This window comes from Cavia porcellus, unplaced genomic scaffold, assembly GCF_034190915.1.
Source record: "Cavia porcellus strain 051 isolate PalLab524CR breed Dunkin Hartley unplaced genomic scaffold, mCavPor4.1 scaffold_9, whole genome shotgun sequence".
NCBI lineage: Eukaryota > Metazoa > Chordata > Mammalia > Rodentia > Caviidae > Cavia > Cavia porcellus.
This window is the reverse complement of record NW_026947492.1, coordinates 92,256,157-92,273,242: the sequence shown is the minus strand read 5'-3', so window position 1 is coordinate 92,273,242 and position 17,086 is coordinate 92,256,157. Positions and strand designations below refer to the sequence as shown.

Below are 17,086 nucleotides of genomic sequence, written 5' to 3'. Positions count from 1 at the left end.
AACCGGGCACTGTGGTGCACACCTGTAATCTCAGCACGCAAGAGGCTGAGGCAGGAGGATCATTGTGAGTTTGAGGCCAGCCTGGGTGACAAAGTGAGCTCAAGGCCAGCCTGAATTGCACAGTGAGGCCCTGTCTCAACAACAACAACAACAACATCACCACCAAAAACACAAAACAAATTAAAACAAAAACCAAAAACAAACCAAAAAATAAAAAAAAGAAGAAAGGTGGACTACAGTCTGAATACTTAAAAATGATTCATTAAAAACACTGCAACAAGCCAGATGTGGTGATGCACACCTGTAGTCCCAGCACTCTGGGAGGCTGAGGCAGGAGTATCACAAGTTTGAACCTAGCTTGGGCAACTTAATGACTTAGTGGAACCCAATTATAAATAAAGAGTAAAATAAAAGACATATAATAGGAAGTGGGGAAACAGATCTTTCTCAAATGGCGAGATACAGGGAAAGAAGGGGATGAAGAAAGGAATTAAATGTGTTACATGCAACTTTACACAAGGAATGTAAGCATTATGTACTATAAACACATACTAATAAAGTATTTTTTTCAAAAGACTGGGCATGTAGTTCAGTGTGAAGGCCATGGGTCCCACCATCAGTACCAAAAAACCCCCCAAAACAAAACAAAATACTGCAGGAGAATATGAGGCCATTGGTGCTGGACTGTCCAACTATGAATCAAATGCTCCTCTGGGCATCCTGATCTTGGGCAGGATACTGGACTTTCCTGTACCTCTGTTTCTCCCTCTAGGAAACGGGGTAATACTGTGTGTGCAGTATGAAGATTAAATGAATTCTGATGCTCACAGAAAGGTTATTTGGTTTAGTATTTTTCAGACAAGATCTTGCTATGCAGTCCAGCTGGCCTGGAACTCACTATGTATCCCAAGGTGATCTCAATCTCATGGTAATCCTCCTGCTTCGGCCTCCTGAGTATGGGGGTACAGGCCCTCATGCCTGATTCATATAAAGTTTTACATGAGATGCATGTAAAATGCTTAGAACCGGGCTGCAGAAAGCTGAAACATCAGTTGCCATCAGCTTGTGGCAGGCTTTGCCTATCCTTATGATGGCTCTTTCTTTCCCACTGATGAGGTTCATGGAGATTCTATGATGGGTGTTTTGTTGTGCTTTAGAATGTAGTTCTAAGAAAACAAAAAACAAACAAACAATCCCTGATTTGTGGCACTTGCCCATTTCCATGGTGTAAATGCTCCACCATGGCTGATTTCAAGCTACCAACATGAGGGCTTTTGCTGCCAGTCTTGGGAGAGGCCATGAGTTTTGCTCATCTTGTGCCTGTGAAGTGACAGAACTAATACCTAATTTATCATATTACTGTGAAGAATAAGCCTGAAATTCTTAGAGGAGCACACAGGACGTAGTAAGCCTGGTGTTAGCCAATAGTCACAGTGTTCTATGTGTTAGCACACAGTGTGCTAAGTGTTAGCCAATAGAACTCAGTGCACTAGTTGTTAACCAATCAGTGCACAGTGTGCTTGGTATGTGTTAGCCAATAGCACACAGTGTACACTAGGTGTTAGCCAATAGCACACAGTATGTTAGGCATGTCAGCCAATAGCACACAGTGCACTATGTGTTAGCCAACAGCACACAGTTCTCTAGGTAAGTGTTAGCCAAGAGCTTTAACTCAGTCTCTGTGTTGCTCAAGTGGCTCTGACACTGGCCCAACCCCAGCACCTGGCCTTCTGCCCTGTGCCCTGGCAGGCAGAGGCCCTGCCTTCTAGGACCAAGGCCTTGCCTGCTTTTGCAGTTCTCCCTTCTCCTCCAGAAGTGAATTTGGCCCTCACCTGCCTTGGCTACAACCTGATCAAACATTATTTTGTGCTTCTCATCTCTGACCGCCTCTGGCTTCACTCTTTTATTCTCTGCTGCCATCTTTCACCTGCACAGCCAGTGCTGTCTGTGCCCCACATTGGATCGTATTGGATCATTCTTTCTGGCACCTGCTCTGCACCTATCTCTTACAAAGCATCTTCTCTCAGGGCTTGAATCCATGTACAGAGGGACCAGAGCTAGGTTTGCTCCCACCTGCAGCCAAGGAGCTCTAGCTCCCACCATACCCGGTTGTGGGCTCTAGTTTCCATCCTCCCAGCTGGAAGGACCATGGCAACTCAGAGTTTGGTGAAGGAGTCAGACAAACTAAGCTCAAAGCAGGGCTTGGGGGAGGCCAGGCAGAGGTTGGATCTGAGAATTTTTTGCCAGGAGAGAGAATAGCATGAACTAGGAAAAAAAAAAAAAAAAACTCCAGGTGGGACCAGGAACCAAGGCTGAGAAGGGTCTCACCTCTTGAATTCATATCTGGTAAGTAGAAGCTGAATGCCTATTACATGCCCCATATTTCCAATATCCTATTTCCTTACATCCTGTGACAGTCCATGAAGACAACATCATTATCCCACTATGCAGGAGTTGAAAAGCATGGAGAAGGATTAGGGTCCAACATGAGGGCAGATTGGTGGTCACCCTGGTCCTCAGGTGGCCAGTGGAGAAGACAGGACAGAGCTCGGTCTTGGGCCCACAGTGGCTGGTTCTCTGACTGCCTCCTGTTGGGTACAGCTGGAAACTTGGAACCTAGGTTAGCTGTCCACAGAGGTCCTCAATTACGTGTTCAATCAAACATGACAGGCTGACCATTCTGAGGTTGTACATCTTAAGGCAACTGCAGTGCTCTGGAAGAAGGATGGATTCAGGGGTAGACAGAGCTGGATAGAATGCCATATGCATCCCTGTTGGCCTGGGCCAGGGTCTTAACCTCACTGAGCCTCAGTTTCCTCCCTTGTAATACAGAAGCCCTGAGAGCTCAAGGTCATGGTAAAGATGGGGACAAGTGTGATTTGTTTAGTGGGTGCTAGGCAATCCTGAAGCAGATACCCTGCCTACTTTTCCTGTTGACCTGGTTCAAAGCTTCTTTTCCCATTTCCCTCCAAGCCGACCTGGCATAAGACTCCTGCACTTTGAACCAGGCAGTGCCATCAGCCACAAAGGTCTGTTTCCCATTTCCTCAGGCTCTTTCTTCCAGAGCCAATGAGAACAATGCAAGAGGAGTAGCTGGAGAGTGAGAAAAGCACTACTGACTCCTCTCTCCGTGGGGAGCTTCGGGCTGTTCCCAGGTTCCCTGGAGCCAGACCCAGAGCCCTCAGAAGGGTGCAGAAAGAGCCCGATTCCACAGATCCTCCTCCTGTGAAACCACCCACCTCTAGTTACACTCAGTCCTGCTTCTGCTTTCCCTTCTGCTCTTCCTGCTCTTCCCTGCTGGGTGGTGGCTTCTTGCCCTTCCAAGGTCACCTCTGCTCAGGCCTCCCCCAGAAGTCACCTCAGTGAATCAACCGCATGCTGACTTTGCCCATAGCATTTCCTTCGAGGCGTGGGACCAGGTGACAGACTGGACTCATCCTTGACTGCTCACCAGCCAGACGGTCCACAACTGGCTTCTGCAGGCTGCTCAGGCTAAGAATGGTAAGGGAGGGGCTTCCTCCTATGTCCCTAGGCCAACGCCACTGCCCGTGCAGTGTGCAGATGGGAGGCAGGAAATGCATTTTTAATTCTTTCCCGTATCCCCAGATGTGCAAGGGAGATGGAAGGTGTGATGAAGTAGGAGAAACAGGAGGAAGGGAAGAGTGAAAGAGAAGGCAAGGGCAGCAGTGCAAGCCTTGGTACCAGGGTCACAAAATGACAGCACATGCTTTAAGCCTCTCTATGGATTGTGCCCCAGTTATGTAACTCCTGGGCTCAACATCAAGGCTTTTCTTTGAAAATCTTTGGAATCCATTTCTTCCAGGCAACTTTCTCTGATTGACTCTGGGCTCCTCTTCCTCCTCCTCCACTGCTTTGCACTCATTGATGCCATGTCCTCCAGGGTAAGGGCTGGAGGTCTCTGCCTCATTGGCAGGAAATTTCAGGTTACCTCTTGCATCTGTAGTCAGATATTAGATTTCTTTGACCACCTTTGGTTCATCAGCCTCACAGTGATTTGGGATGCATTTTGCATAGTTGGTTTAAACTCAGTCTATCTTTGAGATAAATCCTGAGGCAAAAGTTGCTACAACCTTAGGTCCATTTCCTTTACTACCAGGTTCTGTGCTGGGCCTGCAGGAATACAGAACGGGGATTACTGCCCACTACCAGCTTTTGGTCCAATGGGTAGAGTAAGAAACAAATTAACTGGAAATGAAGGCTCTCTTAGGAGCGTGCTGGGGAGGGAGGGATAGGAGAGTTTCAGGGAGCTGCAAGGAAGAAACCTGAGGCACAAGCATGGGGTCCCCAAACAGTGGGGGACACTATCCAGGGAGGATACATGGTGGGTGCAAAGCCTGGACAGGTGAAGGGGCAAGGTGTGTATCTCAGTGGAGTGAGAGGCTAGGCAGGAGAGTGACCCTCCTCATATGGCCTGGCCCAGGCTCTGCACTTAGGCTAAAACACTGATTATGACCCAGGGGCCGCATTTTCTCAGGAAGAAGCAGGAAAGCATTGCCAGCTTAGAAATCTGTGTATGTCTTTGCGGTGTGTGTGCACCTCCACATAGATGGATCTTAAAAACCACTTTATGACACTGAAAAACACATACTACATGACTACATGAAGGTCAAGAATAGACAAAACTCACCCACAGGCCTGAAACCGGAGATAACTGTTACTTCTACACTCTAAGGGTCGATAGAAGAGCTCTGAGTCTGGATCTTGGTGACAGCTATGTGAATTCTAGTCATTGTCAAAACTCACTGAAGGGATCACTTCAGATCTGCACACTTATTAAAATAGATCTTAAGATTATGTGCGCGTATCTTGAGTTATCACAATGACCGAAGAGTTCACTGGCAAATGTATGGACAAAAGATGCTTTCAGAGGACTCTCCTACTGGAAGGCTTGTAGGGCCCCTGCTAAGAATCACTGCTGCACACCCTGCAGGGTCTTAAAGGAAATTGAAGAGCAAAGAGAAACTGGCTATATCTGTGTTTAAGGAAGCTGGGGCTTTGGTCAGTTAGTGACATAGCACAGAAGGTACAGAATCAAGATTTTCACCGCCACTTCCAGGCCTATATTCAGCTAACTGCAGTCACTGGCTTGAATCTGTGCAGACCCAGGAGAGGCCCCAGAAGGTTCCTCTCAGGTATCCCTGGCACCATGGGGGTTGTAAGGAGGCCATTAAGGAAGTGGCAGAAGCAGCAGATGTCAGCAAGAAAAGGAAAACACTCTACCCCTGCCTCCCTCAGAAACACCCAGGATAAAGGTGACCATCCTCCTCTGAGATAGAAGCTTGGGCAGGCTGGGCTTCCTGGGAGCCTGCAGTGACAGGAAGCAGGGCTGGCTGCTACAGAAAATCATCTTCTGAAATGCTGGGCTACATAACTCACAAGACCTCCTCCTTCAGGAAGCCCTCTAACTTCCTCTCCGGGTAGGTGACTCTCATGTTCCTCCATCCCAGTGCTCCCAATGTCTGACTGCCCACGAACTTGCAGTAGTTCCTGGAAAGTTCCTTAAGCTGAGCCCATTTCCCTACCTACCAACTGAGATAATAAAAATATCCTTAACTATTACATTGGGATGATTACATGGAGATGATGTTCTAAGTACTCAGGAGACCCGAGTGCCTACTGTCACCAGCACACGTTAATATGGACTGCTGTTACCAGGCTGCTTTCGTGGCAGCCCACTAGATATCTGTAAGCTCCTCGAGGGCAGGGTTCCCCCGGCTGTGCAGACTGCTGATGTTCCTGTATCTACCACAACTCGAGGTGAAGTAAATACCTGCATGCATGAATGAATTCCACCCACTAAGATCTCTCCTGAGAGCTTTCATTTTCCACCCACAATGCCTCTAGATCACAATAATTTTTCAGAAATGGAGGCTGGACTCATTTGTATTCCGCTCTGTCTTTCCTCCTAATGCCTCCAAGGCTGTGCAGAGCTGTTCACACAAGATTTATTTATTTTTATAGTACCAGCTTCCTCTTGGACCCTTCCCTCCTAAGCCTTCACTTGGAAGTCTTTTAAAATGTGGGGCCAACAAAAATCCTTTCCAAGAAAGGACCCTATACCGTCTTTAAAAAGTTACACACAGGGGCTGGGGATTTAGCTCAGTGGCATAAGCGCCTGCCTTGCAAGCAGGCAGTCGTGAGTTCGATCCCTGGTACCGATAAAAATGAAAAAGACAAAAAAAAAAAAAAAAAAAAGTTACACACAGGATTGCGCTGTGAGCCAGCAATTCTACCGCTATGTGTAATTACCAAAAAGAATTAAAACCAGCAGTTTAAAGAGACATCTTCAACATGCCCTGTGACCTGGCCTCCTGGTCATGTCCCATTTGTATCTCTCCAGGTTCCAGCTACAGTGTTCCTCATTCCCTTCCTGCCTCAGGACCTGGGCTCACACCATCTGCATCTGCTCATAAATTCTTTCTCTTGCACTCTCTTTATCTAATCTTGCTCCTGCCATATCCTTTTGAGGATGCTTAAAAAAAAGAGGTAGAAAAGCTATGTTCGAGGAGATTCTCAGTGCTGGTCACAATAAGGAAATGGTTAACATAAGACAGTCAGCCTTCAAGAATAAATGATGACCATCATAAGTGTAGAAGTTATGATAAAAAGTTAAGTGAAAATTGTAGGTTATAATACCACACGTGGGCTGATTTCAATTACTAAAAATTGCAGATCTTTGGAAACACTCAAAATGGGACACAGAAGACAATGGTTAATTTGACATTCGTTCTGTAGTGTCGAGTATGGCTGTGTTAATTTTCACAACCGTGTTTGTTTTTTAAAGGCTGGGTGGCACGCTTGGCAGATGATGAAATATATACAGTCAGTCTTAAAAAATCTAAGGTTGACTCCAGATGCCCACATGCTACCTGCCACCTCCATGGAGTCCTTTCAGAGAGTGTCCGGAGAGATGAATAGGGCTAGAGGACATTTTATGTTGACTCTTCAAAAAGTGATGCTAGATTTGGTATTTCCAACTGCAACAACTACCTCACCACAAAGGGGGAGGACACTTCAGGGTCTTTATTTACCATCATGGTATCTGAGGGACTGGCTATGAATGGCTGATCTTTCACCTTAACCTGGAGTTAGGAATGTCCACCACAATACTTGCTGTCACATATCTGCCAACGGTGGCACCTCTGAATGGAACTCAAGCAGATTCCCTCTCAGCCTGACACGCTGTACCCCAGGTATGGAAGAAACATTCACGGTTGCCTCAAGGTGGGTACAGAAAGTGAGTGACTTTTGTGCCAGGTGATACAAGTTCATTTTAAAAATTTTATTTATTTATTTAGTCTTTTTGAGACAGGGTCTCACTATGCCTTGGGCTCACTTTGTAGCCCAAGCTGGTTTTAAACTTGCAGCTATCCTCCTGCCTCAGCCCTCCCGAGTGCTGGAATTACAGGAGTGCGCCACCATTCCCAGTTTTATAAGTTCTGAGAAAAGTTTTTCAATTCAAGAGTTTGAGAATTTCAGAGCTTTGTAGGTGCTGGTGGCCAAGGTCCCTAGTCCCACAAGATGAGGGGATGCTTAGGAATGGGAGAAATCTTATTTCCCACAGTATTCTAGTTTAGGGTAAGGGAAGAATTTTTGGGGGGTAATAGCATCATTTAAAAATGCAACACTTTTAACTTTTTCCCTGCTCCTTAGGATGACATCAGTTTCCAGGTTCCAGAGGTGACAGACCTGCAGCACACATAGCATTCTAAGACTGGGACCACGTGCCAACTTGGCTCTTGTAAAGCATCACCGAACGCCTGGCTGTTTCTGATGATGGGAGCACCCCATCTCTGCAGCAGGATCACCTGTTGTCCTCACAGCCACCAAATCATCTAAGTGCCACTGCGGGCCACAGCCTCATTCTCTTGTTCAAAGACAGTAACATGGGCCCGCACATGGCACAGACCAGAAGAGCATGGGCATCCAGGAACCTTAGAAACTCACGTTCTATCCTGGAAACAGGGAAATTGCGTTTGGGGATGGGAAGAACCCTAGCTCAGGACACTTAATCATGGGCATATCTACACAGCTGTGCCCATCCACAGTGACAAGAACGCTGGCCTACATGTATTTTTCCTGGGGAACTGGCTACATGCTTGATGGGGTGACGTCTGATTTGAAACATGCACACATCCCCTGTGCAATTTAATGCAGATAAATGCTTTACATGATCAGCTACTCTCTGGAGTGCTAGAAATGCGTTTTCTTTAAAATGTCCATAAAATAGCAGAGAGCATTAGAGTTAAGGGAAAATGCAAAGAAGCCAGAAGGGATGCATCTTTTTGCTGGAAGGAGGATGAAGGAAGACCCAAAATGTGACCATTTTAATTGTTCTACAGTCATTTCAGGTATGTTTTATTATTTAATCTTAGTCAACAGCAGTGTTTACAGCATCAAGTCGTACTAAATAAAATATGCGAATCTGACTCAAATTTTTTACTCTAATGACAACACAGACATTTGAGTCCTCTAAACTTTATGACTGTGACTTCAGCCTCTTCTGGCTTCACTGTTGCCATAATATCTTTATTTATGGGTTCATATTAGTCTAAGAAATTCATTCAACAACTGCTCAGCGAGCCACTGCCTGGACAGTGTTGTTTCGCTAGGCCCCGAGCATCCAGGAGAATGAGGCCCAGGCTCTGGACTCATTAACACCTGGCATCTCCTCCTTGCCCCACAAGCACTGACTGGATTGGCTCTGCCCCTTTCTGTCACCTTTCCCCAGGCTCTGTTCTCTGGGGCCTATCTCTTACAGACACACCCGATGTTCCTCGAACACCTCTGAGGCTATTCTTACCCTAGGGCCTTTACATTTGCGGGTTCTTTTTCTTAGAAAACCATTCCCTCAGGCCCCCTCCCTGCATCCAGGGCTCTGTTCCAGATACCACCCCCTGAAAGCCAATTCTGTTTAAAGGGAAAATTTTCTCCACCCTTGCTTGCAGTCATCCCTCATCCTGCTTTATTCTTCTCCAGAGCCCTACTCATCACCTGAAATATTTTATCTTTGTTTAGGATTTGTTTTCTGTCTCTCCTGGTAGAGCTTAGGCAGGAAGTTAATCTTTTCCAGCAATGCATCCCCAGAGCCTGTAGCAACCTGGCCCTGAACAGATACTCATATGGAAATGGAGAATGAATGAATGGATGAATGAATGAACTAACGTCTGCAATCTGCAGTGCTTGGTACCTGCCCCCTTTCCCTCCTGCTCAGCTCTTTCTGTGAATGGCAACCTCAGCCATTCAACCTCACAGCCTTGTCATCACCCATTCCTCCCTCCCTCCAGCGACCACATCCAATCAGTTGCTGGTATAGTGACACTGGGGCTTCTTGCATCACCTCCTTTTCTCTGTCCATTCTTACAACCACTCCCAGCACAGAGCCCCATTCTGTCTCCCCTGGACCACTCCATGGCTTCTTCCTTGGGCTCCCTCCAGCAAGCTCTCTTTCTCCAGCCTGTGCTCCACCTGGGCAGCCAGAGTGAGTTTCCTCATGGCCAGTGTGGCTGTGTCTTTCCCCTACTCAAAAACTAAAGGCCACCTCCTTAGCTTTGCATTCAATGACCCCAACAGCTCTCTCCATCCTCCTACCCACCTTCCTTTCCACGATTCTTCTATCCTTTTGCTTCCAGTTGCAACTTATTCCTTTCTGGCTCTCTTAGAAGTCCTTATTCCTGTCTGCCTTTTGCTCATGCCACTTCTGCTTCTTGAGTGTTGATGCTAATATTAAGATTTTTAAGATCACTCATGTTAAGGCACAAATTTCACAAGATACACAAGAGTTTATCAGATGGCTTCATGGATGTCTTACTCTGTCTGAGCACTAAAGGACTAAGTCAGTAGGGGAGAACTGTTTTGAGAGAGGACCTAAAATCCCACATCCTTGCATGATCTGAACAAGGGAAGAAGTAGAGGGAAGATTCATGACCTGGGAGCCTAATGGTATTGACAGTTACACATTCCTAGCTTTTTCTGAGCCCTACACAGTATCCTACACATGTTACTGCTGTAAATCTGTAACTATTCCCACATAGAGTAGGAGAAGCCAGGCCCACTGCAGTTATATAAATATGTGCTTTTCCCCAATAAATAGTTCTGAATAGAGCTGAAAATCTCCGACTCCATAATCTGGTTTTTCTGATGAAGAAACTGAGATTGCAGAGAAATTATAAGCATTTACTGAAATGGTACAGCCTGTGAGGAGCAGCCTGGGCCTGGTGGGAGACCCAGAAGGACAAAGCCCGGGGCCACTGTTCATTATAAAGGGCGTGCCCAGGGCACAGTGCCATCTATGTGGACTACGAAGTCAGCAGCAGCAGCCCTTGCACTGATGCCACTTGGCCGCCCCAAGAGCTATCTATGCTCTGTGCTGTTTCTCACCCTACTCAAAAAGGAAGCTCCTGAGACAGAGCCTCAGAGCCTGATCCTGGAGATGGATCACGGTCCGTGCCAACTGTCCCATCTACAGTCTCCTTGAAGGTGACCAACTGCATCCATTTACCCTCCAGCTGAGCTTGTAGTCCCTCAACCCACCTCTGGGGGCACCCTCTCTGCACTAGGCATCAGACTCAGCTCTGGGGTCACCGCTGTCCTTGAGGGAGTCTGGTGGTGAGACACCATCAAGTCTCATGTGGCTGCAACTCAAGCTTCCTCACTGCTTTGTCTGCGATGCCAAGAGCCACAGGACACACAACAAGGAAGAAGAGGCGGCGGCCTGATTCGAGGGACCTGGAGACCTCCACAAAGAAATGATGAAAGGTGGCTGGCTGGAGTGGAAAGGGCCTGGTTGGGCCCTAACACAGGATGGGAGAGTGAGTGGGAGGCCACTCAGTCAGGTCAAAGTGGGGGAAAAAGATGAGTCCTTGAATGCCACATCACCTGGTCCAAGTGAGGACACTCAGACTCGCTGACTCCTAGAAAGGACTGGCACCCTGGCATCTAATCTCCCCCCAAGACTGCCTCACTCTCCCAAACTGAACCCCAAACCCGGACTGCTTGTAAAACAGAGTTCTCATCTGAGGCTGGATAAGGCAATCGCAAGGTCAGTTTTCTCCTTTCCCACACAGTAAGCACGACAGCACAGAACGGCACCGGCTGCTCCAGGTGGGGGCAAGGCTGGAAAGATCCATGCAGTCAATGTTGGGGTTCCGGGGCATCAATGGGACAGGTTCTACTTGTGGAGGGAGGAAAATGAATACACAAGCCAGGTACCTCAAATTCTAATGTAGATTTTCCCTACCAACTATCAGGTGACCTTGGTTGAGCCACCTCACTGGGCCTCAGTTTCCCCATCTATCAAATGAAGGGTTCCATGGTTCCTCTGGTTCTGATCCTTTAGGATACTGATTCTTGATAAGGGAAGCGCCTCCCCCCTCCCCATTCTGACTGGTTAATCTCTGGGTTTTGCAGGAGCCTGGGCCTCATCCAGGAAAATGCAATATGCTGGGGGAGGGGTACGCGCTGGGTTTTTATTTTGGGAGTGGGTGGGACACGGCTGGTTAAGGCTAAAGGGTTGGGGAAGGTGAAGCCGTGGGCAAGCTGGGACCCGCGGTTTAGAAACTAGCAGGCCACAGGCGATCCCGGCCTCTTTCCGAAGGTTCAGACTCTGGAGAGAAGATGCTACCAGGAGCCGCGCACCAGCCTGGTTCGTTGAGGCTGGGACTTGGACCCCTGTCTTCATACCTCCCCAACCACGCAAGAGCTTCGTGGGGAGTGGCTGCCGCTCCCTCCCAGGACCGACCCCCTCCTCCGCGGAGGGGAACCCCTCCCCCAGCCCGGGGGGCGCCGGGAGCCCCATGGGGGGCGTGGCGGGGGCGGTCGCCCGCGCCCGGGTCTTGAGGGCTGCACGAGATCTCAGTTTTTCTGACGCCCCAGGAGGGACCCCGCAACCTCTGCCTTCCGGCTTGACACACAAAGGCGCCGACGGGGGCGCCGCACTTACCGGCCAGAGCGGGCTCCAGGCGCCGGCGGGCGGGCGAGCCGGTGGGCAGGAGGGTGCCGGGAGGCTGAGCGCGCGCGAGGGTGCGTGTGTCTGCGTGTGTCCCTGTATGTGTCTGCGCGCGCGTGTGTGCGACGGGGGCCGCGCCGAGCTCTGTGCGTCTGCGTGTGCGGGGGCGTCCGTCGGTCGGTCCGTCCGCCTGAAGCTCAGGACCGCGCTCCGCGCGCGCGCCCTAGCTAGATCACCGAGCCGAGCGCGCTTCAGCTGCGGAGTTCCCGGCGCAGCCGCCGGGTCTGCTCGGCACCCCCGGCCCCGGCTCCGCCCCGCCCCCGGGTACTGCGCAGAGCTCCGCGGGGTTGGCAGGGTGGGGGCGGGGGCGCTCCGGCGGTGCCCACGGCCCCAGGCGGGCGGATCGCTGACCTTTGGCCTCCAATCCCCTCGCAGGCGCCCCCCACCCGCAGCCAGCCAGCCAGCTAGGAGTCCCCGCAGGCCCCGCCCCACGCCGAGGTGGCCTGGGCAGGGAGGGCGGGGGAGTCGGAGCGCCGCTTGCGTTCATTCATGATTTTCTCCTGCAGGGAGCTCTGGGTCGGGGCTGCGTGGCTACTGAGACCGCCAGGGGGACTTCGCCAGGGCCGAGCGCACCGAATCGGGATTTGGACTGACAGGCAGATAGACCGGGGTGGAGGCATGGGACACGAAGGGGTCTGAGCCGGGGTGGTGTTGGGGGGCGGGATACGGAATAGTGCTGACGCCTGCAAGGTGTGGCGCTGACCTAAAATGCGGACTCCTGCACACGCGGGGCGCACCTAGGCGCGCGGGGCGGGGTGCCCAGCACCGAACCGCCTTCGAGAGAGGCGAATGGTTTCCTGCCCCTTCCTGTTCGGTCTTTGGGGGAAGGACAGCCAGTGGCTACTTCTTCCTTCACCTGGTGGAGTCCTCCTGACAGGCGTCACGGGGCGCGCACCTGTTTTGGTTTTCTTGTGGGTACCAGGGTCCCATATGTTCAAGGGAGCCGCCCATGCCCCCCCCCCCGCCCCACATTTCAGGCGAGCACCCGGGTACTCCGAGGTTCCAGCTAATCCTAACCAATGGGGGCTTTTTGAAACACTGGGCTGCACCCTACACCCCGTTTTTGCATGAGGAACCGAGGAGAACACCACACGGCTTTTTAGCCTGGATCTGCAATACCCCCCCCCCCTTTTTTTAAATTTATCTCCCAGACTCCGCTCTTGGCCCGCCGCAGTTGATTCTCTACGCCACGGCAGCGCAGAGCTATCCTTTTATAATGTAAGTCAGATAACCTTGTTTCTTTACGGGAAATCCACCCTTGAATTTATCGGAAATCCAAGTGAAAGCTGCAGCCCCGTAATGGCCCTTCGCAAGGGGCCGGCTCCCTTTTCATTTTCTAACTTCACCTTCTGCGGTTACCGGTTACCATCCTGGGGTCCGCATGCCCTCGAACTGGCCTATCTACCGCATCGCCAACAGGGCAGCCACCTTAGGATCCCCGCACGTTGTTACATGGTGCTTTAGGCCTGAAGTGCCTCTACCCTGCGTTTTGCCTAATTTTCAAGGTCCAGTTGGAATCCACTCCTTTCCCCAGGAAGCCTCCCTGATACGTCCACACTCGCAGCCCTCACTACTTTGTGTCTGCATTGAGGAAGTTTTCTTGTTTTTTCTAGCTGCATTTTCCCCCTGGATTCACTGTCTCCTAGGAAGTTGGGGCTGGCTGGCCTGTGGCCACCGAAAATGACCTTGAAAAGCCAGTTCTGTCTCTTGAACTTTCAGAGCTATGGGCACAGTAGTGAGTGTGGTTCATGCTGCCCATCTCAAAGGGTTAAAAATGAAAATATATCTAGAAGATGGTAAAGGTTCAGAAATGATCTCAGTCCAGCGTGTGTTGCCCGCCTGTGATCCTGGCATCTGGGAAGGCTGAGGCAGGAAGATTGCAACAAGTTGGCAGCCTGGGCAAGTTAAACTTAGCAAGACATTGGCCTTGTCTCAGAAGAACAAACAGAAAAGGGCTGAGGATGTGGTCCCATTCAAAGGCTCTGTTTCCATCTTTGTTACCCATCTACCCTAAGTTTTCTTTTTTTGTAGTGAGTTTCTATTAAGTAGAACCATAGTTTAACCAGTCTCCTCACCCTGATTCTGCCCTGTCCACCTTCTTACCAAAGAGTTTTAGATTCCCACATTCATTCTCACTGAATGTCATCCTGGGAGGAATGATCCTGCCTTCTATAAGAAGGAAGAGTGGAATACCTGTTGAAGTCTTCGTAAATAAGCTGGGCCTGTTGCTTCCTTGGATTCTGTCCTCTCATCTGCACCAGCACCTTAGGAGCCAGGTGCCGTTATCACCAACCAGGAGGCTGAGCCCAGAGAGGTCCGGGACTTTCCTGCCATCAAAGCGCTCACTTGCTCTTGCTTGCTCCTGGCTTTTGCCTGACTGCTCACTGGCCAGCAGGCCTTCCTCACTACTTCCCCATGGGACGTGTCTCTGGGGATCTCTTTGCTCCGTCTAGCAGGGGAGCAAGAGACAGTGATGTAGTCATGAGGTCAGGAGGATTTCAGAGGCTGTTTGAGTCATTTTGTGTGACTCACTCTCTGTTATTGGTGGGAGGTAAAGGGGTTTGGGAAAGAGGAGGGGGAGAGAGAACAATGATCCGAGACCCCATAGCTTGTCTTACTAGTGGTTTTTCAAGGACCCTCAAGAAGTAGCAATATTTCTTGATTTTGGCCCCTCTTGCAATCCGCTGTGTTGATAATGAAATGTTTTCCTTTGGTGAAAATGTTCTTCTGTCCAGACTTCTTACTTATTTTCTTATTTATAGCCCACTTCAATCCACAAAGGAGCTGAGGTAGCTTACCAAAGAAGCAGAAAGCATAAAACAATGTTAAGCTATCAATAAGGATGAAGAACCAGGATCAAGGAAAATGTAAATAAACTTTGGGGGTAACAGCCGGGTTCAGTAATTATGGACAATTTTATTAAGTTCTTCCTGTGTGCCAAAGAATTTGCCCAATTATTTCACTTAATCCTGAGAGGAGCCCTGTGAGGTGGATACTATCATCATCTTCATTTCAAAGGAAGGGGAACTGAGGAATGAAATCTGATGTGTAGAGTCTTGTGGCTGGGAAGGGGTAGAGTCAGTCCTTGAATTCAGTTTGATACTTGAACTCACGCCCTTAGCCACTGTAGCATGTCACCTCACAAAGGGACACAAAGTCCATGCTCTGTCTTGATCTCTCCTTTTATGATGGCATATTTTGCTTTTTAATATATAGAATGTTATAATGTATACCTCAGAGGAGGGGGTGATTAAAAATTTATGACAGTAAAAGACACATTGCCATTAATCCCCCTCAAACTACCCCAAAAGGCCCTCCCCCCCTCCTTGAACATGCTTTTCTCATTGTTCTTGGTGATATGCCTTCTATTTTTACTGTGATGTTTTTAAAATCTAAACATTTACTGTATTTTTCAATCAGCTCTTCCCTATTGCATATGTTCTGTATTATATTCTATATTAATAAATTTATTTGTGAATTATGTTAGCTCTTTTGCCTACTTAATATATGCACTGTTTAAATACCTGTGTTTCCCGCACAAGACAAGATCCACATGGGTGTGAGTCCTTATCTTTCCCACCATTGATGTATTCTAGGTGTTGAGGACAATGCCTGGTATATAGTAGTTATTCATTCAATTTTTGTTGAATGCTAGAATGATTATTTTGGGGGAGATAAAACACCTATGTATCTGAAGTGGTAAAGTAGATTATTATTTTCATTAGGTCATACTCCCTTCTCTCTCCCTGTATTTTCCGCTTTTCCCCTACTTGCTTCCATGAAGAATTTGGGATAGCATTTACCTCTGAGAACAAGTCATCAGGAGAGCTTTCTGATGGTGGACCCATAGGACTGATGTCTTCAGTGGGATTTATAACCTTATTTTGACACACTCTCTAGTTGAAAGCTAGAAATTCTCCCCATATCTTTTAGGAGTCTAGGAATAGTGCTCAAGTGCCGTATCTTAAGGATTTGGGGTTTTGGATTGGTACTATGATGATGCAGATGAGAAAATAAAAGTAGCACTTTTGTAGGAAATAATCGATATGAAGGGGGAGGCCATCGTGGTGTTCTAAGATCTCACCTCTGGGCTTGTATCTTTGGCTGTGATCCTGAAGGGTGAAAAACTAATCAACCAAGGGCATTGGCAAGGTTTCTCAGAGGAGAATCTGAGTGGAGACCAACTATTGGGGAGTGTGCTGCGGAGGTGTGTGTGAGTGCGTGTGCGTGTGCGTGTGCGTGCGTGTGTGTGTGTGTGTGTGTGGTGTGATGTGAGCTCCTTGGAGGGGCTGGCTACAGATTGGACCAAGCCTCCGGGAGTGGCAGACACCAGCCTATTGGCTTGAGGTGAAGGTCGAGGTTGTCTGGCTGCTGATCTCAGGAAGTAATATCAGAAACTCTTGTCTCAGGAGGAGGGAGAATCAAAGCTTTGTCTGTTCCGCGTGCTCATTGTTTGGGGCCGCTGGAAAGCACAAGCACTGAATGGATGTATCATTGAGGGCCTACCCTGAGCTCACTGCTGCTGCAGAAGTGGGGTACACAGTGAACAAGCAACATCTCTGATGCTATGACATGCTGACACACACACATCCCTGACACACTGACAATGAGCCAGGTTAAAATATGGAATAACACATCATGTCAGGCAAAGGTCAGTGCAGTGAAGGAAAGCAGGAGGGCACGTGGATTAGACTGGAGGTGGAGAGCAATCACTTTCAGCTAGGTGCTTGAAGAGTCTCGCTGAGGAGATAGCATTTGCACAGAGATTTCATCTGTAAGAAGGAACCAGCCCCTCAGCATAGGGTAGAGCCTACTGGGCACATTTTTCTAGGGATATAAGTCAAGTGAGTGGAGAGAGGAGGGCAGGTACTAGATCACACGAGGACATGGGGGGTTTGGGGTTTTATTCTAATTGATGGGCTACTGGAAGTTTCTAGGTGGGGAGACTGATGAGGACTGGTCGTGGGCTGTGTGCATTAGAGAGCACTGAGAACTCTGCCCTCCTGTGCTGGAAGAGGTCTCAGAGGGGCAGTTATCTAGCCCAGTGCTTCCCCACTG

The 17,086-nt window shown here is 48.9% G+C and overlaps 1 protein-coding gene and 1 long non-coding RNA gene across 5 annotated transcripts in view; one reads left to right on the top strand and one right to left on the bottom strand.

Annotated features, from left to right (window-relative positions):
- The window catches only part of Ptpn5 (protein tyrosine phosphatase non-receptor type 5), a 55,385-nt gene extending 43,245 nt beyond the window's left edge, over window positions 1-12,140 (bottom strand). For all 4 annotated transcript variants that reach the window (XM_013149800.3, XM_063256814.1, XM_063256813.1 and 1 more), the window contains exon 1: window positions 11,963-12,140. The gene's annotated coding sequence lies outside the window, so the exon portion shown is untranslated. The remainder of the gene's footprint in view (window positions 1-11,962) is intronic.
- Window positions 12,141-12,203: 63 nt separating this feature from the next.
- On the top strand, window positions 12,204-15,509 carry LOC134477741 (uncharacterized). Its single transcript, XR_010049942.1, has 2 exons — window positions 12,204-12,292; window positions 12,535-15,509. It is a non-coding gene; the product is annotated as an uncharacterized LOC134477741 (long non-coding RNA).
- The last annotated feature ends 1,577 nt before the right edge of the window (window positions 15,510-17,086 follow it).